Raw genomic sequence first — 26,065 nt, 5'->3', positions numbered from 1 at the left:
CCTGATCGGCATCAGGTCGCTTAATTACCAGGCCATTCGTTTTGAGCGCCTGCTAAGGGGCGAAATAGTCCAGTGTCGAAGATGCCAGTGCTATGGTCACTCGGCAGTGAACTGTCAAATGACCTTACGATGTGTAAAGTGCGGGGAAAGACCATACCGCAGCTGAATGTTCGCTGACTGAAGCAGATGGCAAGGAAAAAACTTTCTGTGTTAACTGCGGAAGCGGAGGGCATCCGGCTTCGTACCGTGGATGTCCTGCATACCGCAATGTTAAGGTCACAAGGCAGCAAGCACCGAGATCGGCCCAAAGAACGAAGGTGTCAGCGGCGTTGGATGGTACCGTCCCTTCGGCACCAATCGTCTCGGGGATCCCATTTGCAGAAGTAGTTCGACAAGGGGGAGCTAAGAAGCCCCAACAAGATGCAAGTGGCGGGATGAACACTATCCTCAATAAAATACTAACCATGTGTGAAAACATGCAGCATACGCTACACGTACACAATACAAAAATAAATAGCATAACAGAATATTTACACAAACAGCATGTCCGCTGCTAGGTCTGCAGTCACAGCGGTACCACTGGATGGTCTCCGGATCATCGCGATTAATGTGAATTCCATCGTAGGAATCCATCGAAGAGCGGAGCTCCTTGATTTCGCTGCCAGACAACAGCCTGACATAGTCTTGATTTCAGAAACCCACCTCAATCCGAGGCATTCGATAAGATTCAAGGATTTTGAATTCGCGAGGAACGATAGACGAAATTGTGATGGGGGAGGTGGTACCGGAATACTTGTGGGTCGCCATTATCGTTTCAGGCATATTAATAGGCCTGAATTTGAAACCTTTGAGTGTCTCGAAGTCTCATGTATTCTTTTTTCACTGCCTAGAGAAGGGAATTTATACATTCTGTCAGTCTATGCAGTGGGAAACAACCGAGCCAAGTTCAGGGAGGAATTCCATTCTCTGTTTACGATACTCGAACTGAATAGGCTGCATAATTACTATATTATAGCTGGCGACTTGAATGCTAAGCATACCTCGTGGCTAAACGCCACAAACAATCCCAGAGGGGTATTCCTCAAATCTTGGATAGAGCAATACCAGATAGAGTATAAATGCGAATTATATGGGTCAGAGAGTCCAACCTGGCCCAGGGCAAATTCCTATCTGGATTTGTGCATTGCTGACGCGCGCTTGAATTTTAATTTTAGGAATCCTCAACGGAAACTACATACTCTTCCTTACGATAGCGACCATAACGCTATTCTTATTGAAGTTCTGTTTGATAGACGAAGAGTTCGCCTTCTGCCGATGGACAGTGGCGTCCACAGGCTGAACTTTAAACAAACAAATTGGAAGAAATTCCAAGAGAGGTTTATTCGGGGATATCGAGAGGAATGCCCACCTCTTGATGGGGAAAACAATAGTACAATTGCACCAGGTGACAGGAACTTGAGCAACGAGGAAATACTTCAGTATCTTCTCAAGCTGGAGAACTTGACGCTGCAAACAATTGAACAAGTCGGCCCTAAAATTAAACCTCGCAATAATATGGAAGGATATGAAACTGCAGCCATAAAACGGTTGAAAAAAGTGAAAAGCCTTCTGCTCACTCGCGTCAACAAAATCTATCGAAGATATGGGGACTATCATCATCCCATATTGGTTGAGTTCAAATCACTTCTAAAGATCGCGCGGGATCTTATCCGTCAACATTACGTAAATGAAGTGAACTCCCAGTGGCGGGAGAAGTTAAAGGGTATTTCACCAAGCGATCCAGATTCCATGTTTACTAAGATAAATACGTTATTCCGGAAGAAGTAACGAATAACTGTGTCGAGAATTAAAGTCGGTGGCAGCGAGATACAACACCTTATTAACTCTGGTATAGACACGAATAGTGTAACTGCTGATGCGCAAGGCAATTACATTGTGATGGATGATGCTCTGAAACTTGAACTTATAGGGGAGCATTTTGAATCGGTGCATCGGCCCAGAACGGACTTAGAGCCAACGCGACTTTCGGAAATTGTAGAACGAGATGTCCACAATTTCAAATAAAGCCTGAACGGCACCACAGTTCTCCAATTTAGCTCTGCGTTGCAGGCTGATCTCATACCGAGTGATAATCTGCTTGATTACTTTGTCTCATGTGTTGAGTTAACTTCCATATTCAGAAGAGTAAACAATAAGAGATCATCCGGTATGGATGGCATTCCCAACGTGGTCCTCAGGCATTTACCAGACATTGCCATTCGTAATTATTGCATTTTGTTCAATAATTTATTGAACAATTCCTTCTTTCCAGGACAATGGAAAAAAGCCCGAGTATTCCCGATTTTAAAGAGAGGGAAGGATTCATCCAGGCCTCAAAGCTACCGCCCAATCAGTTTGCTGCCTAACATCAGTAAGGTGTTTGAGGTTTTGGTATTGAAAGCCTTGAACGGGCATATAAAGAAGAAGGAATTATTGCCGAACGCGCAATTCGGATTTCGATCTGGACATTCGACAATACATGCAATAACGAAGGTAACGTCTGATATTTGCTGGCGGATTAACAATGGTGAGTGCGTAGGCGCTTGCCTTATAGACATGGAGAAAGCCTTTGATACCGTCTGGTTGGATGGACTGATTTTCAGGCTCCTGAAGAATGAGTTTCCCAGCCACCTCGTAGCGATGATGTGTAGTATGCTGTATGGCAAGTGCTTTGTCATTACGGACGGAAATCTCACTACTAACAGAGAATTTCATGTTCTGAATGGATTACAGCAAGGGACAGTGACTGCGCCTACGCTTTTTGCGGTATTTGCCGGCGAATTGCTCAATTCTTTCGATTTTAATAAATCTCCTAAAAGGTCGTTGGTTGCCTTTGCTGACGATCTGATAGCCTACACGGCGCACAAGAAGGTAACTGAGGTGCAAGTTGAACTTCAGAAGATGTTCAATGATATTAAGTTCTTCACGAACAGTTGGCGGATGAAAATCAATGCGCAAAAGTGTGAAACGATTCTGTTTCGAAATTCCTTGGCGTATGCCAGTAGGAACTTGAAAAGGAATTGGAGAGATTTCCACATTGTCGCGAACGAGGATAGTTCTGAGCGCATTCCTCATAAGAAGTGCGTTAGATACCTGGGTGTGCGTCTTGACGAGCGTCTCCAATTTAACGAGCACGTTAAAGTCGCGCTAGAGAGCGCTCGCAAAGCATTCATGTCTCTCCGAAGACTCTTTTATGCTCCACATCTTAGCCGGAAGGTTAAGATTATTTGCTATCTTACTTTGGTTAGACCGGTGCTCACCTACGGGTGTGCTATCTGGTTTAATTTGAGTGCTAGCCAAATGGAGAAAATAAGGATCTTTGAAAGGAAATGTCTGCGTGCTTGCACGGGGCTTAATAGGACTGCTTCGTCAAACTATGAGCACTATGTAACTAATGAAGTGATGTATGCAGCTGCTGCTGTGCCAAGAATCGACACAGTTATCGTCAGATTGATTCGGAATCATATAGTGCGATCTGCTTCGCATGGTGAGAACCCTTTGGTTTCGCAGCCGTTCTACCCAAATGATGGGTATTTCGAGAAAACTCTCACGACAGGCTTCATTCCTCCCGAAGCGTTCGTGTATCTTGACAGGAATGGTCTAATTCTTGATTCTGCCGGTGATCCGGTTATGTATCATATACATAGACGGGCCACGGACAAAAGGATAGAATACCCCCCGAATTTGACAGTGGGGGCTCCGGGATTCGACTGGAGATACTCCAGAGCGAGAGCAATTGACATTAAGCGGGATGAAAAAGAGAAATCTTGGTACTGGTGGCTGCGGGATGCCGGTTAGCGGTGGCCGTGCTCAGTTCTGCCATTTGTTTCTTGGTGGGGCTTTGTAAATATGTACACATTGAACGGGTGCTGATTTTGTCTCCAGTTGTAACTTATAAATACATACGTTATTATTCTTTGTTTTTTTTTTGTATGGATGTTATTGTAAAAAAAAAGAAAAAATGTGTAATATAAAATATATAATTATGATAGTTTTAAGAACAATAATTTAAGTTAAAAGTATTTTTTATTACTTTTATTATTACTTTTATATTTCTTTATTTGCCACTAAGGCCAAGTGAATTCTGTCGGGTTTTTGACCATTTCCCGACAACTTATTGTAAAATTAGATTTTCATTTCTTACTGTTTCTCTTCTCTGTCTGTAAATCGTTATTCAAAAATTTTGAGAGCCCACAGTGGCCATTAGATTTAAGTTATTTTTGTTATTTTAAAAGATTGTTTTTTTATTGTTCATTTTTCCAATCTATATACTATTGTTACCTATTTCTTAAAAATAAAAATGATTTTAAAAACAAAAACAAAAACAAACCCGAAATTGGAATTCGAGAATTGACAAAGTGGAGACAGGCTGATCCTAGCAATAGAACATTTGACGCTATCATTGGTGCTAATATCATAAACCCAACAGGACCTATAATAGACTACAATTCCAAAACGGTCAAATTTGGAAACAACACCATACCCTTCCTAACCAATGAGGAAGTAGAAATAAAATACGAAGATGTGAATTTAATGGAACCAGTGGAAAAGGAGGAAATAAAAAGTGAACATTTGAATTCGGAGGAAAAAGAGAGGTTAACGAATTTAATTCGGAAGAACGAGGATATCTTTTTCAAAGAAGGAGACTCTCTAACTGCAACAGACATTGTGAGACATGAGATAACCATACCATAGAGGATCCGATATATTCCAAAATGTACCGCAATCCAAGGATACACGATCAGGAGATCGAAAAACAAATTAAAGAAATGCTTCGTCAAGGCATAATACGGGAAAGTAAATCGCCATGCAATTCGCCCGTATGGTTAAAAAGAAATTAGACAACTCTGGAATTGTAAAATGGCGTATGGCGATCGACTATCGACGACTGAATGCTGTCACAGTGGATGATAAACACCCACTACCCAAAATAGAAGGCATTCTAGAAAAATTGGGTCGCGCCCAATATTTCATCACTTTGGACTTGGTCAAGCGATTCCATCAGATCATGATGAATCCAGCCGATATAGCGAAAACCGCGTTTTCGACAGCTCAGGGACATTATGAATATTTACGCATGCCATTCGGACTGAAGAATGCGCCTGCCACCTTCCAACACCTAATGAATCAAGTGTTAAAGGAAGAGATAAATAAAATATGTGTAGTGTATCTCGACGATATTCTAATCTTCGGAACATCGCTTGAAGAACACCTACAAAATATTAAAAATATATTCACCAAATTGCGAAGAGCTCACCTGAAAGTCCAAGTAGATAAGTGTCATTTTTTAGTTGGAGAAACTCAATTTTTAGGACACACAATTAATCAATATGGGATACAGCCCAACAGCGATAAAATGGAGAAAATTCAGACAATACCTATACCAACTAACGGACTAACGGGATACTATAGAAAGTTCGTAAAGAATTACGCTAAGATAGCGCAGCCAATCACCCGATATTTGAAAAAGAACCAGAAAATAGATACTACAAATGTTGAATATATTAATGCAATCGAGAAATCAAAAATTATTCTAACTACTTTTCCAGCACTCAGACACCCGGATTTCGAAAAGAAATTCGTAATCACTACAGACGCAAGTAACTATGCGATAGGGGCTGTACTTAGCCAAAATAAGCATCCTATACATTCGCTAGAAAAAATGTGCGTACACTAAGCAGTTCCTGGTTATTCGTTAGTAAAACACACGAATAAATTAGTTTTTTAAAAACATTTTATTGTTTGCATATTGCTTGTGGTCTTGTTGCTTTGATAAGGCCACTTTTACGAAATTAGAATTCAAGGAAACTGAAATAAAAAAAGGGAAATAAGAAAAGTCACAAATGTTCAGTAGAAAAAGTCTGCGTACAGCCACATAATTAGGTGATTCCCCGAAATATAAATCCTTGCCATTTGGAGTAAATTGATTGTGAGTTATTGGTTTATGGCTGTGTTTGAAGTGTGAAAAATAAGGACGTTTTTTCGTTATTTTGTGTGTATAATTGTTATTATGGAATTGAAGCGAAAAGAGATTTGTGCAAGTGAAAGAAAAGTTGTAATAAAATTATGGGAAGAAGGAAAAAGTTTCCGCGAAATAGCCAGGATAGTAGGAAGGCGACATTCATCTGTTCAAAGGGTAGTTAACAACTTTAAATCGACGGAAATAATAACATCGAAGCCACGATCTGGTCGCCCATCGAAGTTGTCGATTAGGGAAAGGCGAAGTATTATAGGTTCGGTGAAAAAGAATCCACGAATAACTGCACCACAAATTGCGAAAGATATTGAACTTACGGGGGTCATCCCGTGTGAAGGCCGTTTTTTTTTGCCCTTTTTTGAAAAATTATTTTGAAGGACTGGATAAAGATAGAAACGTGATTTTTTCACCATATATTTGTTGATATCTCTAGTATATGTGATAAATTTTTTAGCTTGATATCGTTGCTAATTTTCGGAATAGGTGTTAATTTATGCACCCATCTCCAAAAAAGGGTGTTTTTCTGCTGCCACGCTGGAGGGCGCTGTGTTCATCTGAGGGAAAAAAACTAAACGGCATTTTAATGTGGACAATATTCCACGGTCCGCAAACTAGGATAATTAGAAAATATTAAAAGATAAATTTTTTGTGGGCTTTTAAACTTAATTATTCGAATTTTGGTATTTTTTTACGGCTTTTGTTATGAATAAAAAAAAAACTACCCATCCGATTGCAATTATCCTAGTTTGCGGACCTTAGAAATATGTACTAAAGAAGTCGTGAAAATTTCAAAGAATTTGGTTTGATCGATTTTGAGCTATGGTGGCAGCCGATTTTCAAGATGCAGTTTCGAGAAAAACGCATTTGAAAATTTAAATGTGATTATCAATAGTAAAATTTTAGCTCACCGTTAATCTGCTATACCTGTTCCATAGAGAGCTCCCTCCGTTTCTTCAAAAAAGTCTTGTAAGGCCAATTGTTGCTCTCTGGTGTCAATTGTGGCTCTTTTAGCGAGGTCAGTCGATCGTCGTTCGGACCGTCAAATTCGCGCTTCATTACGGTGGTCGGCATAAACCTGACATATGTGACCAACTTGACATCCCATTGTCACTAGGATTTTGAGAATGCCATTGAATCCTTCATTGAAAATAATTACAGCCAGAAAAGTGGCTATATCCAAGAAATTGGCCCCAGAATGAAGGTGTTTAGGACCGAAAGTTCAGATCAATTTAACGACTCATTCTTATTCTGGGTCTCTGCTCCTACACATCTGTTCAAGAAATCATCTCGTGACAAATCTTCGTAGATTGGTTTGATGACTGTTTGAACTTCTTCAGTCAAAGGTGCCTTCTCGTGGTGAAAACTATCCAGTTCTCCTTTAGCTTCCGCTTTGCGCCATTTGCACCAACTGTCCTCGCCTGCTGGACAATTTTGATGCTGAGGATTTTCATCTGTAGAACATTTATGGAAGAAAGTTTCCCAAATTTCTTGCTTCATTCCTTCTATCGAATTTACGTGTCGACGAATATCCAGCCCAGGAAATGTAATGAGGTCCTTATCAGTAAGTTTTCTAGCCCCTTTTCCACCAATGCCTTTGTGATTCTTCTTTGTATTTCTAAGCCGCGTTCCCATTCTTTTCTCGACATGTTCTACGTATTCCTTTTTTACTACGACGTATATTTTATTATTTGCAGAAATTTGCAGAAATACCGGAGAAAACTCCAGCAAAATCCAATATACAATATACAAAACTTGTCGCAATTGGAACATCCATGTTCATGCTTGCTAAAAGTTTCTTTGCTGATGTTGGTGCGAAGTCCTTTTTCTTCTCTGATAACTATCGATTCCCATGAAATACTCGTTTTTTAGGTTGAACGTTAAAGCGATCTCCCTTCGTACGATCCATTTAAAAAAATCACTGAACACACAAACAGCACAATACCTACAACAAAATATAACTGAGTATAACTTGAACGTCTTTCAGTGCTCACTCTAGACTGGATTATCCTTTTTATTCCAAACAGCAAATAAGTTTAGACAATTGATTGGTTTTCTATCTTTTTATATTTATACCTGTATTCGAATTTATAAGGCTCAGGTAAAAAACTAACAGGTAAAAAAAGATTCGATGCTCTTTCTCATCGAGTACTCTAGCCGCGGCTGCAAACTCCTTACCTGTTTAACCCTGTAATTTCTGAAGGACTCGGAATATCGGAAAATCCCTTTGCCCACATATTCTCCACTATATATAGATACAATTCATGCAAAAAAAAAATGGATTTCTCCAACCCGACACACGGGATGACCCCCTTAAGTTCAACAAAAAAATTTGTGCTGATACTGCACGGAAAACACTCAAGAGAGCTGGTTACCATGGGCGAGTTGCACGTAAGAAACCATTTATTTCATTAACTAATAGGCGAAAACGAATAAAATTTGCGAATAAGTACGTAAACCAATCAAATGAATTCTGGGAAAATGTGCTTTTCTCAGATGAAAGTAAATACTGCATTTTTGGAATAAAAGGAAGAAAAATAGTATGGAGAAAAGCATGTACAGCATTGAATAAAGAAAATTTGATGCCAACGGTAAAGCATGGTGGTGGCGGAATAATGATTTGGGGGTGTATGGCAAGTGGTGGCGTAGGAAATCTGCAATTTATAGAGTCTACCATGGACAAATATGACTACCTAAATATTTTAAAACGTAATTTAAAACAAAGTGCTGAAAATTTACGCCTGGGTGACGAATTTTATTTTATGCGTGACAACGACCCTAAGCATACGGCTGAGGTTAATAAGCTGTGGCTATTATATAATGTTCCCAAATAGTTACATACACCCCCACAATCGCCAGATTTAAATCCCATAGAACATCTGTGGGATTTATTAGAACGCAGAATTCGCCAATACGATATAACTTCAAAGGATATGCTGAAAAATGTATTACAAGAAGAATGGAATAAAATAAGTGTTGAAGAAACATCTAAACTTGTATCTTCTATGTCGAAAAGATTAAAAGAGGTCATAAAAAGAAAAGGGTATCCTACAAGCTACTGATTTGCTTTGCATATTTACTCAAATATAATTTTTTTTAAATATTTGTTTACTGTACGCAGACTTTTTCTACTGAATTATTGCGATTCTTTTAATTTTTGGCTTTATAACCTGGTTTTTGTAAGACTTATAACTTAGTGAATTAAATACACTAAAACTACGGAACTATTTGTAATGTTTGGATAATAAATTCGCCACAAAAATTAGCTTAATTTTTTTGTTTTACTAAGGAAAAGTATCATACTACTGAGTGTACGCACACTTTTTCTGCCTAGTGTATGCTACATCAGTAGAACCCTAAATGAATACGAACTGAAATACGCCACAATAGAGAAGGAAATGTTAGCTATTGTATGGGCCGTGAATTATTTGAGACCGTATGTATATGGAAGGGAATTTGACCTCCAAACGGATCATCAACCCATCAAATGGCTCCATCAAAAATTCAAAGGTAAAGACATAACCCCACGTTTACAACGATGGATTCTCAAACTAGGAGAATACACCATTAATCTGAGTTATATAAAAGGGAAAGAAAATATTCCTGCAGATTTCTTATCTAGATTAAAGGAAGTGGATGAAGTAAACCCGATTACCATTCAAAACATACCGATGTTACCGAATAAAGTCCAGGGAGCTCCGTTGTCACCATTGAGTCAAAATCAAGATTTAATTTAAATACCCCAGTGTAAGGAGGAGAATCTACAAACAATTCATTCACAGGAAGAACATTTTAATAATCATATACCTATCAAAGAAGATATAGTGAACAAGTACCAACAACAATTGTTCCTAGTAGAAAATGAAGAATCTCGACACAAAATGACCTCTACTAGTAGAAGAAGAACCGTGATAACTTCGAAACAACTGGATACACCAGATAAAGCTATAAACTTTCTAAAAATACGACTACAACCTGGTACCGTAGATATATATAGTGAAGTCGATGATCATCAGTATATTATTATTATTATTCTGTTAAGGGAAAGTCGCACCGCGTCCTTGAAGAACTATTGTGCCCCTTTTACTGGTTATAGTGTACCTGTTCATCATAGTATCTCAAGCAGGCCAGTAACCGTTAGGAACTTTAGTATGTTCCCCAATTCCAGAAGTTTCAGCTTTGCATCTGGTATTAAGTGTTCTCCCAGATGTATCGACCTACTTTGCACAAGTGCCGGACACTGTCCCAGGACGTGTATAGAGGTTTCGTCCTCCTCCTCACAAAGGCAGGCAGTGTCCGTAGATATCCCTAGCTTCCCTAGGTGGTAGTTCAGCCGACAATGACCAGTGAGAATTCCCACTATGATTCGGAGGTTCTTTTTGGTGAGGTTTAAGCAATCCTTTGTGCGCATGGGTTCGTATCCCCCAATAAGCACCCTGGACTGTTCCATCCCTGGTAGGCCCGCCCAATATAGTTCCCTCAACCGTTTCTCTTCGTTTCTTAGATTCATAGCCATGAAACCGTTTCCGATTCCACAGAAGGGTTTTGGCCCGTGTAAAGGCATCCCTGCTCCCTTCTTGGCTAGTTCATCCGCTGCCTCATTGCCTTCCAACCCAGCATGGCCTGGAACCCAAAGTATCCAGACCTTGTTGGACGAGCCGAGTGTATTCAGTCTCTCAAGGCATTCCCATACCAGTTTAGAGTTCAACTGGTTGGACCTAAGTGCCTTGATCGCTGCTTGGCTATCGGTGAGAATAGCTATTTTCTGCCCCCTGTAGTTCCTTTGCAGATTAAAGGAGGCACATTTGTCTATGGCGTAAATTTCCGCCTGGAATATGCTAGTGTACCTGCCCATTGGCTCAAAGTACATTTTCCTTGGACCAATGACACCGGCACCCGCTCCCTCTGCTGTGAGGGATCCGTCAGTGTACCAAGTAATCAGTTGCTGGTTTAAGCCGTATGTCGCAGCCATGCTCTCCCAGTTTGCCTTGTTACTCCAACGTGTTTCAAACTTCTTATCGAAGTGAAACCTCGTTGTCATGTTGTCCCTCGGTATCAGTAATTCGGGATACCGCCTAGAAAGGATATCAATCTTCCTTCGATTTAGGCAGCTCCCCGCCTCACTCATGCTACCGACCATCCTGAATATTGATCTCCTTGCCTGCATCTGTATGTGCAGATGGAGAGGGGTTAATCCCAGAAGGACCTCCAGGGATGCCGTTGGGCATGTCCTCATTGCCCCACTGATACTCACGCAAGCCAGCCTTTGGAGCTTATGTAATTCCCTGGCTTGTGTGCTGAGTTGGGTTCTTTCTGCCCAGATTACCGCTCCATAGGTAATCATTGGTCTTACTATTGCAGTATATATCCAAAGTAGTATCTTCGGGCTACAACCCCATTTTTTTCCTGCTATGGATCTGCAAGTCATCAGAGCCCTCGTGGCTTTCCGACAAGTGTTTCCGACATGTGTCTTCCAGAGTAATTTTTGGTCTAGCGTGATTCCCAAGTATTTGACCTCTGTTTCTCGTTTCACCTCCATATCATGTAATGTTATGGCTTTCAGGTGATCCAGCTTACGCCTCCTAGTGAGTGGTACTATGGTGGTTTTGGTTGGGTTGATCCGCAGTCCCACCTTCCTGCACCAGGCACTAGTAACCCTTCATCCAGTTTGGATTCTATCACATAGGGTATCTTCATATTTGCTCCTACAGATTAAAACAATGTCGTCCGCGTAGCCCTGGACTTGTATTCCAGTATTAGTTAATACGTCCAGGAGTTCATCCACTACCATACTCCACATCAGCGGCGATAGTACTCCACCCTGTGGACAGCCTTGAGTGGTGTTCATGATAATAGAATTTGTACCTGTTTGTACCTCTATTTGTCTGCTTTCTAGCATTTTGCCCATCCAGAGTGCCAGTGTGTTTCCCACTCTTTGCAGCTCAGGGCATCTTGTATCTCTGTGTGCGATGTGTTGTCGAATGCTCCTTCGATATCCAAAAACGCGCACAATGCAATTTCTTTTGTTTCCATGGCGTCCCGTAGTACCTCTGTCAGCTGATACAGAGCAGTTTCAGTTGACCGTCTTGCCCGGTAAGCGTGTTGACAGTAATGTAGGGGATTACGCTTTAGAACGTTAGTTCTAATATAGTTGTCTATGACCTTCTCCACCGTTTTGAGAACGAACGATGTTAGGCAGATTGGTCTGAAAGATTTAGGGTGAAAAGGATCCTTTTTACCCGCTTTCGGAATAAAGACCACTTTTGCCCGTCTCCATGCCCTTGGTATGTAACCCAGTGCTATACTCCCCCTTACCACCCTCAGAAGAGACTCTAAGATAATTCCTAGGCCTCTCTGGATAAGTGCTGGGAAAATGCCATCTGCTCCGGGAGATTTCATTGGTTGAAAGGTTCCCACTGCCCATCTTAGCCTAGCTTCTGAGCATACCTCTTTTACTAGTTTCCAGCTCTCTTTCCTTCCCCTTTTATTCGTTGTTGGGGTGTCAGGCAGATTGTTGTCGTCTGTCACCGGGACCCCGGGAAATGAGTTCTGAGAAGCAGGTGTACCCTGTCCTCCTCATTCTCGGTGAATGTCCCATCTTCCTTTTTCAAGTAGACAGAGGATATTCCCCCGTCTTTGGCTACAGCCTTGTACAGCCTGGTTGCTTCTGTGATCTGTTCAATCCCTTCACAGAATTCCCTAAAGCTGTTCCGTTTCGCTTCTCTGATGGCGTTGCTATACGCAGTCAGTGCATTTTTATACCTCCGCCAGTCCCCGGTTCGTTTTGCCCTGTTAAAGAGTTTTCGTACCTCCGTTCTCATTCTGGCTAAGTTCCTGTTCCACCATGGTACATCCCTTGATGACTTGACTGTCTTGGCCGGACGGCTGGTCTCATATGCGTCAATGACGATTGTGTTGAGGTCTTCCACCACCGTTTCTAATTCTAATTCGCTGCTGATGTCACCGCTCCCTTGAAGGTGGGCAATGTTGTTGCTCAGGTGCATTGTGTAGGATTCCCAATCCGTTCTCTTGGGATTCCTTATTATTCTTTTTATTTCGGAGTTACCCTCAATGTCGAATCTGATTATCCTGTGATCAGACATTGAGGGTTCATCCGACACCCTCCAATTCCTGACCATCCCGTTCATTAGGGTATTTCCTAGAGTTATATCTAGTACCTCTCTGACCAGTGGTCACAAATGTTGGAGTGTTCCCTACGTTGTGTATTTCTAACTTATTACTAAGAATAAATTCGAGAAGGTACTCACCTCTACGATTAGTGTCACTGCTTCCCCACACTTCGTGGTGGGCGTTGGCATCGCAGCCGAGAAGAAGTGGTAACGCCCTCTCCTCGCAATACTCCGTCAGCTTTGCGACTTGTTCCGGTGGAGCCCGGCTCTCGTCTCCTGGGAAGTATCGTGATGCTACAACTACCTCTCGAGTGCTCCTCCCGGCTTCCAATGAGACTTGGATAGCCACAAGGTCCCCGGTTAAGAACTCTGAAAGACATATGTATTTTAGATTACGTTTGAGAATTATGCAAGCTCTTGGTTTTTCACAAGAGGAGTCCCAAATTACCTGCATGTCTCCTCCTTGCAGACCGCGAATCTGCCCCCGGTACACCCAGGGCTCCTGAGCCAGCTCTATTCCAATGTTCTCCTTGGAATTTGCCCTTGCAATCACTGCAGATGCGGCTCTCGCATGGTGGAGGTTTATCTGGGCTATCCTAGTGCTGGCCATTGGCTCCGTTATTGTTTGGAGCTCTTCTCCACTGTCGGAGTGTCACCCTCCTCCTCCGACATGGCGCTTTCCTACGCGTCGCTGTCCACCCCGAGCCCTAGGAGTCCTAGGCAGCAGGTCTATTTCCCTGGTTGATCCCGTTCTTTCCGCCTCTATGGCTTCCGCGACTTCTTCAGGGACCTCGGTAAGTTTTCCACCCGATGCCTCCTCCGAGGTCTCTTTCCTTGGCTTTTCCTTGTGCACATGCACGGGTATGTTGCCAAGTCGGTAGTTGATATGACAACTCCGACGTTTAATTGCCTCTAGGGATCGGTCATCTACCCCGATCGTGAGGAGTTTACCCTTTCCCTCCACCTTGCTTCTGAAGATTCTCCATAGTCGAGTATGGAGATCTTCGTTCTGAGCAATTAGGAGTCTCATAAGGTCTTCTGTTACTATTGCCGCGGCCTTTGGGAGAAAAACTGTCACCATGTGAGCTCCTGGTATATCATCTCCAGCACATGTTGACAGTTCCACCCCTTCCCAGCCTGGCAATCTAGGAATTATTGTTCTAACCCATTCTGCGGTACCTTCCGTCGCGCAGTCCACCAGTATAAGGCCTGGTCGAAAGCGTATCCCGGTGAACACCAGTTTCGACGTCCAACCCTTGATCATCTGCTTGACGACAAGTTCCTCAATGATTTCCTGTTCCTCCCGAGTGAGTATTTGCTCGGGAAACCTTTTTGGCAGTATGGCCAGTCGAATGCCCTTGACCGCACTAGCATAGCTAATGCCGGGCTTCCTGGGTCCTGCCTTCACTCCTGACCTGCCCGGGTTTTCTCCTTCCGTGGGTTCAGGTCTGGGTTTTTTGGGAACATTTCCTTCATGCGGGCTGATCTCTGCTGCTCCCCGCTTTCTCGGCTCCGGTAAAGATGGCTTAGGTCTGTCCTGAGCCTTCTTAAGGACCTCTTCTGGTTTCAGGCCTTCCTTCAGATAGCGCAGGTACCATTTAACCCCGGCGCCACTGAGACCTGTCTCCTTCCTGACGTCTGTTATATTTATCTCAGACGTGCTTTTGCTGGTCCCTGCTCTTTGAGCAGTGGTGTTCGTTGGCTGTAGTCCACGCAGTATATCAATGCTCACCTTGGATCCACTGCTTGACGTCCCAACTTCTCCCTTCTTGAGTGTAGTCACCTGGCTTTCAGTAATTCGGAGACATGCCTCCGCCTGATTAACCAGTTTTGCGGTACGGGGCCCCGCTTTTTTGGTTTTTGTTTTTTTTTCCAGTTTTGTACTCATTTGATTCCCACGAGTATGGGGGTTAAGAGGTCCGCCATGCCATAGCCCCCTGTAGCACGGTAAGATCTAACTTACTCACTGAGGCGACCAGGTATCAGTGAGGCTCCGTTCGAATACAGTCAGTTACCCCCGACTGCAAACTATCCAATGGGCACGGTTCGCATGACACCCTGGATTGGGGGAGGTGTTTTTCGACTCCCCAGTCTAGATCCGTAGCGTTTTGTTAATAGTAGGGTCACCTCGTACAGGGTGTGGCTATCACCACTCACTAACGGTCTTGGTAGACGAGAGGCTTGGCCCCTGAAAAGGCACACACCGTCCCAGAGGAGAGACAACTCATCCTTAGAGAAAGATAGGTTGGCCTCGGGGAGCTATGTTCCGCATCAGTCTATCCTGCAGTACACTGCTTGACCCCTATCATCAGTATAACAAACTGCAACAAATAATCCTTGAAGGATTCGACAATACCGTAACAAAGTTCATTAAAGTTACTCAAATAGTAAAAGAAATTACTAATGAAGAAGATCTAATCGACCGTATTAAATACTATCATGAAAAAGAAACCGGTCATGCCGGAATACGCGAAAATTACTCAGGATTGAAAAACCAAATATACTATCCTATATACAATCTTCATAACATATTCACCGTTATATAAATGCATGTCAAGTGTGTAATGAAAATAAAGTGGATAGGAAACCCATAAAACCTAAATTCCAGATCACAGAAACCCCAAAAGATATTAGGATGATTGCTCATCTAGATCTACTATTATTCAAAAATCTGAATATCTTGGTCATGATTGACAAATTCTCTAAATTTGCATCTGGAATAGTAATTCCATCTCGACATAAAATTGACATTAGGTCAGACTGTTAAGTATATTAGCGACACTAGGACGACCTAAACTTTTGATAGGAGATGCCGAATTTGATAACATGTTATTGGAAGAAGTTTACCAGGACAAGGGTATAACTTTCCATACTACTAAACCATATTCACATACCGGAAATTCCGATATCGAGAGATTTAATGAAACTATCCAAGAAAAGATGAGATTAATACCAGTACGGAAGAATATGAAGACAACTAGTGAATGCTTCTACGAAGCTTTAGAATTCTATAATCGTCAAGTCCATACAACCACTCAGGAAAGACCCATAGATGTAGAACAGGGACGAGTAGACAAACAGAAAGTACATAATAAGATTCTATCTAACAAGGAAAGAATAATAGAAAAAATGAATCTAGACAGAAAAATATGAGGAACTTCGTAGCCAGGTATTCATAAAAAACCCTAAGGCAGAACGAAACAAATTAGCCCCAAAATTTAAGAAAGCAAAATACAATTCAAATGTTGTAAAACAAAATAAATATTCATCAATTGGAACACATTGAACTAGCAGTACTTACCAATACTAGAAATAATCAGGAAATTATATTTGTCATTAGATTACCAAAAGATTTGATCATTACACCAAAATACTATGTAATACCGATACCTGCTAAGGGTCAATATCAAATAAATTTTGAACCACAAACTATTGTAAAGATTAATGGAATATCATATGACTATTATAATGAAAATCATGTAAAACATTTGAAGGCTAACCAATTATGTATATATGTAAACAGAGTCTGCAATAAAGAGAAAGTAACAACAAAAGTAATCAAAGAAATAGAAACAGGATTAGTAATCACCATCAATGCTGTAATAAATTGGAACAGCACCTGTGACGAAAGAACATACACTACAAGTTTTGGAAACTTTTTATTCAATTTTAATAATTGTACAATCAACATTAATAATCACTCATTCAATAATAAGCAACAAACATTTCAAAGTAAATTTATTATACCTGGAAGCCCTCAGGAAACACAACAAAAAGAATTAAAGTATATAAAACGAAATCACGAAATAGGAGCCATTAGCTCAACTATTGTATTATTGGTTATCTGTTTAGCCATCTTTGCATATTTCTACTTGAAACGGAGAACCATTAAAATAAAAGTTTAAAATCTTACCAATAAAATTGAGGACAATTTGGAACATAAGGAGGGAGGAGTTAAGTATCAATCACACACACATGACTCACATACCCTTCAATCATGCTCGCAATCTGGGTGCAATCTCGAGGCTTTCAAATCCCCATCCAGCGTATCAAGCCACCGTTGCTTAGGTCTGCCTTTTGGTCGTTTACCATCGACTTCGATGTTCAGACCAATCTTTGCAAGTGAATTCTCGTTTGCACGAATTGCGTGACCATACCATCGAAGACGCCTCTCTCGCAACTTTTCCACGATCGGTGCAACCCCATAACGATCGCGGATATCCTCATTTCGGATGTGATCTAAACGTGTGACGCCACTAGTCCAACGTAGCATCTTCGTCTCCATTACCGCGAGACGCCGTTCATTGTCTTTTATGGTCGGCCAACACTCAGAACCATAGAGAGCGACTGGACGGACGACATTGCGGTAAATTTTAGATTTGAGACGTTCATTGATACGTCGATCACAAAGGACACCAGTTGTGGAACGCCACTTCATCCAGGTTGCGTTAATGCGTGAAGCAATTTCATAACGCAGCTCTCCATTGGCTGATAGCGTTGATCCGAGGTATTTAAATCGCTCAGTTCTGGGCAGATCACTGCCGCTGACAGTGATTGTGCCTGTTTCATGGGGATCGGTCGTCAAAAATTCAGTTTTGTTTAAATTCAATCTGAGACCATGTTGCATGAGGCGATCATTCCATTTTTGAACAAGTTGCTCGAGATCATTTTTGCTATCAGATGCTAGGAAATCATCATCTGCATAAAGCAGTGTGTAGGGCGCTGGACGTTGGATATCCCGTGTGACAGTGTCCATAACAAGAACAAAGAGGAGTGGTGAGAGGGCACTTCCTTGATGAACTCCAACAGAGACACGAAGCGGTTTTGATACACCCGCGATACTTCGAACTTTACTTTTTGGATCGTGGTAGAGCAATTGAACCCAGCGCACGAGTTCTTCTGGCACGAAGTGTTGTCGTAAAGCATACCAGATGAGTTCGTGTGGTACACGGTCAAATGCTTTCTCTAGATCCAGAAAGGCAATGTAAAGAGGGCGATGCTTCTCACGGTGTTTCTCCATGAGTAACCGCGCAGCGTGTATTGCGTCAGTAGTTCCGCAGTTCTTGACAAATCCGGCTTGATTCACGGTTATTTCAACGATTTCGTGAATACGGTTGTCAGGAATGCGTTCAAAAATATTCATGGTATGGGAAAGTAACCGGATCGGACGGTAATTTGAACATTCTGTTGGGCTACCTTTCTTTTTCCATATTGGAACAGTGGTACTTTCTTGCCAGTCAGATGGTGTTCTTCCTTCCTGAATAACCCGGTTAAAGAATTCACTGAGCCACAGTGTTGGGTCCCAGCTCTTCGCTTTCCAGAGCTCAGATGCGATGTCGTCAGGTCCTGTTGCTTTCCCCGATTTCATTTGTTTTATTGCCTCCTCGACTTCAGTTGCGCTGACTAGTGGAACTGCTCCAAATGTCGGCAATGATTGTGAAAGTGGAGGATGAGCAAATTCTTCAGTTGAAATCTGCTCGAAGTATTCTCGCCATCTATCCGTTGCGGCTCGATGGTTGGTAAGCAAAGTACCGTTCTTGTCATTAACACAACAGAAGTGTTCGATATCCTGTGTGCGTTCATCACGACTTTTAGCAAGTCGATACAGATCTCTCTCGCCATCCCGAGTGTCAAGTTTATCGTAAAGATTTTTGAAATGGTTCGCTCGGGTGACAACGACCGCTTTCTTTGCTTCCCGGTTGGCATTCTTATAAATTTGCCAATTAGCAGGCATTTTATCGTCGAGAAATTTGTGGTAGAGGCGTTTCTTTTCACGGACCTTCATTTCAACATCATCATTCCAAAGCCAAGACCCCGAGGGTTGCAGAGGCCGCTTTGTGGATCGTGTCTTTCATTTGGTTCCATGATTCTTCCACATTCGTAATGGTTGACAATCGTATGAGTGAGACCGTTTCTTCTTTCTTCTCACCAAATCGCCACCATTTAATGCGTGGCGGGCCAGTGCGTTCCTCACGCCGTTTTATCGGTGGCTTAATTCGCAGGACAGCAATCAACGGCCGATGCTGAGGTGCGATGGTCTCATAGGGAACGACTTTGCAATTTCTTCTCACCAAATCGCCACCATTTAATGCGTGGCGGGCCAGTGCGTTCCTCACGCCGTTTTATCGGTGGCTTAATTCGCAGGACAGCAATCAACGGCCGATGCTGAGGTGCGATGGTCTCATAGGGAACGACTTTGCAATCAGTGGTAAAATGTTGACGTCTTATGAGAATATAGTCGATTTGCGTTTTACTGTTCCCACTATAAAATGTGGGAAGATGAGACAATCGTTTGATGAACCATGTATTCATAAGTACAAGGTCATGGGTGTCCGCAAAATCGATTATACGCTCGCCACCTTCATTGGGCGCTCCGAACCCCCCCATGGCACCTGTTACCGTCTGCCTTTTCACCCACATGACCATTAAGGTCGCCGGCAATGATTATGTAATCGTCAGCAGGCACGTGACAAGTCTTTTCATCGAGAAGTTGCCAGAAGGCATCTTTCTCGGCATCTGGTCGGCCTGTCTGTGGTGCATACGCGGTGAAGAAGTGAATAGTGCGATCAGCTGATATAATGGTGAGCTTCATCAGCCGATCATCAAATCGTTCGACTTCTTTAATGGCATCACGGAAACCCTCTGAGATGGCAATGCCAACACCATATTGAGTGTGTGGGTTACCAAAATAGAGAAGTTTGTAGCCATTTTTACCGCGTTCGCGTTCAATGTCGCAGCTTTTGGAACCAGACCATCGGGTTTCTTGCAGAGCGCAGATGTCATAATAACATTTTCAGTCTATAAAAGATTTCTGTAGCTAACGATTGTTAGTTAGTAAGCTTGAGGTTTTAGAAATAAACGAATCTTTTTCGCCCACGTCTTAGTTATTCATTGTAAGTAGAAAGCCCGGATAACATGAAACAATTAAAAGCGTATCGACACTTTATTTTTTTCACCTCTACTCGGAGTTGAAACTTCATTCATTTAATCAAGGAGTCATTTCAGTTTTGACCATCGTTGTGACAACAGTGAAGAGAAAGAAAAAAGGGCTGGAAAAGAGCCAAGAACGTATATTTTTTCTGTATGAGTTCAACTTCGGTCATGAAGCAGCGGAGGCGACCAAGAACATTAACAGCGCATTTGGAGCTGATACGGTAAGCGAACGAACCACACGGCGGTGGTTGGAAAAATTCTGGTCAGGCACAGAATAGTGACATGTGATGAAAAGTGGATATTATATGACAATCGTGGCCGATCAGCACAATGACTAGATGTTGATGAGCCACCGAAGCATATGCCGAAACCGAACCTCCATCCGAAGAAGGTAATGGTGACTGTTTGGTGGTCTACAGCTGGCGTTATCCACTATTCTTTTTTGGCACCTGGAGAAACGATAAATGCACAGAAATACTGCGCCCAATTCGTGGAAATGCACTAAAAATCTAGTGTTCAACGACCGAGATTAGTCAACAGGAATGGTGTGAAACCCCTTCACGAAAATGGTCGACCTCATGTATTCAGAACAACGGTTCAAAAGTTGAACGGATTGTAGTATGACACTCTGCCTCATCCACCATGTTTACCGGACCTTTCGCCAACCGAATATCACCTTTTTAAGCATTTGGATCATTTTTTGGCGGAAAACCAATTTAGGAACGAAGAGGCTGTCAAAATTGCCTTCGACGACCCGACAGTTGGACTTCTACGAAGCTGGCATACATGCTCTTGAGTCTCGTTGGGAGAAGTATTTTGAATCGCCTGGCACCTATTTTGATTAAATAAATAAATTTTTGTAAGCTTTACAGTCATTTTAAATTTTAGCACCAAAACGGCCATTTCATTTGCAACAACCTAATAGTTCCCCACTAGCTTGTCACTCCTAGACATTTTTAAAAGACTACTATTTAGGGTTCACGTGCCCTGAGAGTGGGGGACATTTGCCCACTAAAACTATTTTACAATTGAAATTTCTCCATCCAGCAGCTTCCTTTGCAAACTTCAGTATCCGTTTAATAGGGAGAGAACCCTGCGTTCAACCCCAGCACCTCGGTTGGCTTTGCTGAGGAACTGGTTGTCCGTCGAAAGTTTATGTCTTTAGACAGTTTGTCCTTTATGTTAGGAAGCCATTTGGCATTACTTTAGTCTTCTCGTTAAACTTGTAATGGCTGCCTATGTCTACTTGTATGCTGTTAGTCGCTAGTCGGCGGTAACTAAGTAAATGTCCCAAATCGTCTAGTGAACGTGTTAAAATTGGTCATACTTTTTTGTTTAGGAATTGAGGAGTCCTAAGTCCGCATTAACTTGATATCGGGCCCGACCAAATGGAGAGTAATTTACTTCCACTCTTTATGGTCCGCGGACTCCTCTTTTTGGGTTTAACACCAAAAGTTAAAAAATCAAACGAGTGACGAAGACGGATACGGTTTCGTACCTTAAAAAAAATTGCCTTGCTCCGGCCAAGCTTTGGTCCGAATTGTGGGCAGATTTACGTTGGATATAAATCGCACCCTTGTCGTACTTTGCGAATTATAAGGAGTGCGTATAATGCCTGCGAGGTGCTTCGGTCACGCTGCTCCCAGGGCGGGCAGATGTATGGCAGCGTCTGATGAGTTGTCTCTACCCTGGTACGAGACCCTAGCTGTCTTCGTCCCCCGTTCGATTGGACCCATTGTTTACGGTATTTAATTATTTCATTGAAGTGCAAGTTAAATAGTATATGTTTTATTTTGCGGCGCACTGGCTAGACAAAAAAAATCGAAACTGTAATAAAAATTAAAAAGTAGTACACATTTCCAGACGTGGAAGGAAAACGGTGATAAAACCAAAAAATAGTGCAAGCACTGTCATTGAAGGACGCCTTCGAAGTCATGGTGTCGAAAAAAGACACTAAAAATAATGGTAGTCCAGCTTCTGAAGAAGAGCCGGAACAATCCCCTTGAGGATTTAGTCCGCATTTCGCAGGGGACTATTATATCCCGAGAAGTAACCAACAAATCGACATATGGTGGTTCCAGCCCCAGTATCGCGGAAGCAGCTATCTTGTACCACTGTTCCAACCAAATCTAACAACAAACAGCTGGCCACAGTGTCATCTAAACAGTAATTGCAACTGTCGAAAGAACCCCGAGGGTAACAGGTGAGTACCAAAATTCCTCCAATTGTTGTCAATGGCTAGTCATTTTCAGCGCAATTTTCGAGATCGATGATTTCAGGCAAAAATCGCCCATTGGTTCGTTTCGAGCCGGATCATGGATAAATAGATTCTGCAGTGCAAAAACTGCCAGCGAGTCGGTCATGCGGCCCCGAACTGCTATTTTCAACATCACTGCGTCAAATGTGATGGCATACATACAATGAAAGTCTCAAGTGGGTGAACTGCGGGGCAAGCGACCACCGCGCCAACTACCGCAACTGCTTTCACTTCGTCAGAATTGTAGTGATGAGGAACGCTCAAAAACGGGTCCGTACACCCCGGAATAGTCCGATCCAACTAACGAAACCTCGTGTGATCTCAACGCCTTCCTTCACTCTGTGTCCTTTGGTGATGTTTTACGTACCCACAACTCTATCTCCCGGAGTTCACAAGCACTGCAAACCAAGTTATCCCGGATCCCCGTAGGTTTGCCAAGCAGTCCCAGCAATTTATGATGATGTTCAACACAATCTTCAACCTACTGACATTCAACCATGGAGGTTAGGATCTTCAGTTCCTGGAAAGCCTCGTTATTCCGCAGCGTCATGTACGTCTCCTCGTCACCAGTTGGTATCAAACGTTCCAGGAGATTAGCTTTTCGCCTGATTGATGTTCGCCCTAGCCTCAGCGTTTGCTTCAACTTGCGAAGGTCTGCTGCTTGTTTTCTCGGTTCGACATGTTCTTCCAAAACAGATGTGGCTTGCACCTTTCTAGCCGTTGCCACACCTTTTGACCTCCATTGGGTCGCCGCTCCTTCTTTACAGTTGCTAGTAAGGTTTGCCCGAGTGTGGGATGTTGGGCCCGATACTAGCCCAAATTGATGACTGCTCTTGGACGACGTCCAGTCGTTGGCTTTAGGAGAGTCGTGGTCTTCGACTGGTTAGCCATTGGTCCTGACAATCGTCCGGACACGTAGACTTTGATCGGGCATAGCATCAGCTGGTCTTGTAACCACGAGAACGAGTTAGTATGGCTGCAGAACCCGGCTCTTATTTGGAGATCACCCCACTTGTGAGATGTTCAATCACCTGGGTACCCTGGTGGTGCTCATACTGAATGGAATGGCTAAAATTCAATTGGCCTGATGAAACTACCTAACATTTTTTTAAAACACCAAGTATTTTTTTTATGAGTGGAGGTGGATATTTTAAAAAGACTCTGCTGCGCCAGGTTGCAGCAGTGTGTGGGATTCTCACCCACTAAAACCACCACCGGCCCATATCCCCGCGGGACCACCGTGAATTGTTACTTCACGAGGAGGATTCTGGTTTACAAGAGCACAACTAAGTCACGCGTCCGTCGGGCTTTCCGGGCTCGTTTCAGTTCCTGCAGCTTTTCTTGTACCGCTAATACTGTTGTGTTTATGGCACTCCAATTAGCTGTGGGCTTCAGCATCTCCTCCACGAAATTATGGGGTCCGATAACTGTGTTGGGGCCGTCGTTTAACCTCCTTCTTTCGTTTGCGAATTCTGGATAATGGAACATAACATGCTTCGGGTCCTCGGATGTAGCGGCGCATTCGGGACAGTCTGGGGGCTCATCCAATCCGAAGCGATGTCAGCACTTCCTGTATTCACCGTTTGTGCTCGACTCATCTCTCAATACACAGGATCAGTGTATGGGTTCAGCGGCGTTTTTCGGAATTATCTCACCGCTGCTGCTTTGCTAGTGGCCTTTCGGAAGTCTGCAGTCACTTCGGCCGGATTCAGTTTCCTTTTCCGATAAAGATATTGTGCCTCATTCGCTAGAAGATCCAAGGAATCATCGCCACGATGACACACTCTGCTTCCCGTTCTATATACACTGCACACCCTAAGCGCGATTGGCCGGTATGCCGAACTTCCCTTTCCTGGTTCAGTTTATTATCCAGTGCGCACGCCCAGAGGGGAGTCGCGTATAGCAGGATGGATTTCACCACCCCTGCCATAAGCATCCAGCGACTAGATTTTGGCCCTGCAATATTAGGCATCCTCCTTGCTAGGGATGAGGTGTCCATTGCAGCTCAACTTAGCTGGTATCTAATGATCGATTTTGAAACAACCTTGTGATTACCAACCCAGATTTTGATAGTGTTGTTTTTCCTGCAATTGGTAATAAGGTCCGCCTCCGTCTTATCTTCCGCCAGGTCCGATTTCACTATTTCGAGTCATGCTTTGATGGTATGGATGGTTTCGCTTGCATACATTTCCACATCTTGGGGGTGTTTCGCAACTAGTACCACTGCAAGGTCGTCTGCAAAACCAATCAATGTTGCCATTCCTTTGGCCCGTCGTCCGTTTCGCACGAAAGAAGTTATTGTCGATTGTCCGACCTTAGTAACCAGGGGAATCTAGTTTGGCCCTAAATCCAACCCCAGTTGGCCGATTTAAAGGCATTCCTAACTTGCAGCGTCACCACCGCGCAGCACTTACCAGCGGAAGATGCCTTCCGACCAGGCCTACGACCGTTACAATGGCATCGACTGTGGACCGCCCTCTGCGAAACCCATACTGCCACTCCGATAAATCACCTGCTAGCTCGACGAGCGGAAGCAGTCCGTTGTATACCACCAACTCCAACATCTTCCCTATAGTGTCTAAAAGGCAAATAGGGTCAAATGAAGAGGATGCGCCAGATGGTTTTGGGGGCTTCGATAGCAGAACCAACCTCTGCCTTTTCCACTGCGCCGGAAACATTCCTTTCACCATGCACGGTTCAAATGTGCTTATGAACCATGCGGATCTGATTTTAGTTATCAACTTCAGGGTTTTGTACGGGATCTCATCTAATCTCGGGGCCTTATTATCCCCAATTCGTTCACAAATCACACTTAGTTCCTCCTCGGTATCCCGGGAATTGTGAAGACGTCCTGTTGGGCCGTTTGTTGACGTCAACTTTCTTCCTGTTTGGTGAAAAGAATTGCGGTCATTTTGAACAAGAGTCGCGGGTACATCACTTGGGGTGATTTTTGTCCACGAATCTTGTTCCTTACAACTTTGTAAGCAGCGCCCCATGGGTTCGTATTTGCCTCAACGTACTCACGCTAACTTTCATGTATAGCTTTCTTTAGGCTTCTTCGAAGATCGCGGTATTTCTTCTCCGACTGCCGATGTTCTGGCTTCGCTCTGGTCCTTTGGCAAAGCCCTTAACAGCGCGATTTCTTGGTACCATCAGTAGTTTGGCTTCCTACTGTGGTGAAACTTCCGACACGGCATTGTACAGTCAGGAAAGTGAGCACACATCCAACATTGGCTGGTACGATGTTCAGCTCTGCGAAGGCTTCAAGCAAGATTTGGTCCTTGATGTTCGCCGGCAATGATTTTAGGGCTGTGGCCCCTAGCGTCCAACACCAAGCTCTCTAGCATTTCCTCATATTGCGGTAAAGTTGCGCTTGGAGGAGCATAATAGCTGTAGATATGGACGACGTTGACTTTTGCCCTTACAAAGCCGTCTCCTGGGAATGCCATTGTTTTTTGAATGGCTCCCCGTCCACATGCCCATATCATCGCGTTTCTCGATGAGTCTCTCAAACACGTAGCACTGACGTAATTTCGACTCTCGAATGGTTTGCGAGAGCACGTCTTGAACTGCCTCGCAATGGTTGAGGTTGATTTGTATTAACATCATTTAGCTTTACGATTCAACTCCCTCCTATATGCCGGGCACCTGCCACCACTTGCAACGTGCCGGTCGTCCACTTCCTTTTTTCCTTTGCATAATATGCATCGTGGATCTCCAGTGCAGTCTTTG

General features: G+C 43.1%; 2 protein-coding genes across 3 annotated transcripts in view; both read left to right on the top strand.

Annotated features, from left to right (window-relative positions):
* Window positions 1–26,065, top strand: part of LOC119651030 (alpha-(1,3)-fucosyltransferase B) — a 60,479-nt gene that overhangs the window by 14,360 nt on the left and 20,054 nt on the right. The window lies entirely within an intron of this gene.
* LOC119651029 (laccase-2) overlaps window positions 22,038–26,065 on the top strand; it is a 78,110-nt gene continuing 74,082 nt past the window's right edge. The window contains exon 1 of the mRNA XM_038054341.1: window positions 22,038–22,279. The gene's annotated coding sequence lies outside the window, so the exon portion shown is untranslated. The remainder of the gene's footprint in view (window positions 22,280–26,065) is intronic.

The sequence above is a fragment of the Hermetia illucens genome, chromosome 3, assembly GCF_905115235.1.
Source record: "Hermetia illucens chromosome 3, iHerIll2.2.curated.20191125, whole genome shotgun sequence".
In the NCBI taxonomy this organism is placed as follows: Eukaryota; Metazoa; Arthropoda; class Insecta; order Diptera; family Stratiomyidae; genus Hermetia; species Hermetia illucens.
Note: the sequence above shows the minus strand (reverse complement) of the source record. Positions and strands in the feature narration are given on the sequence as shown.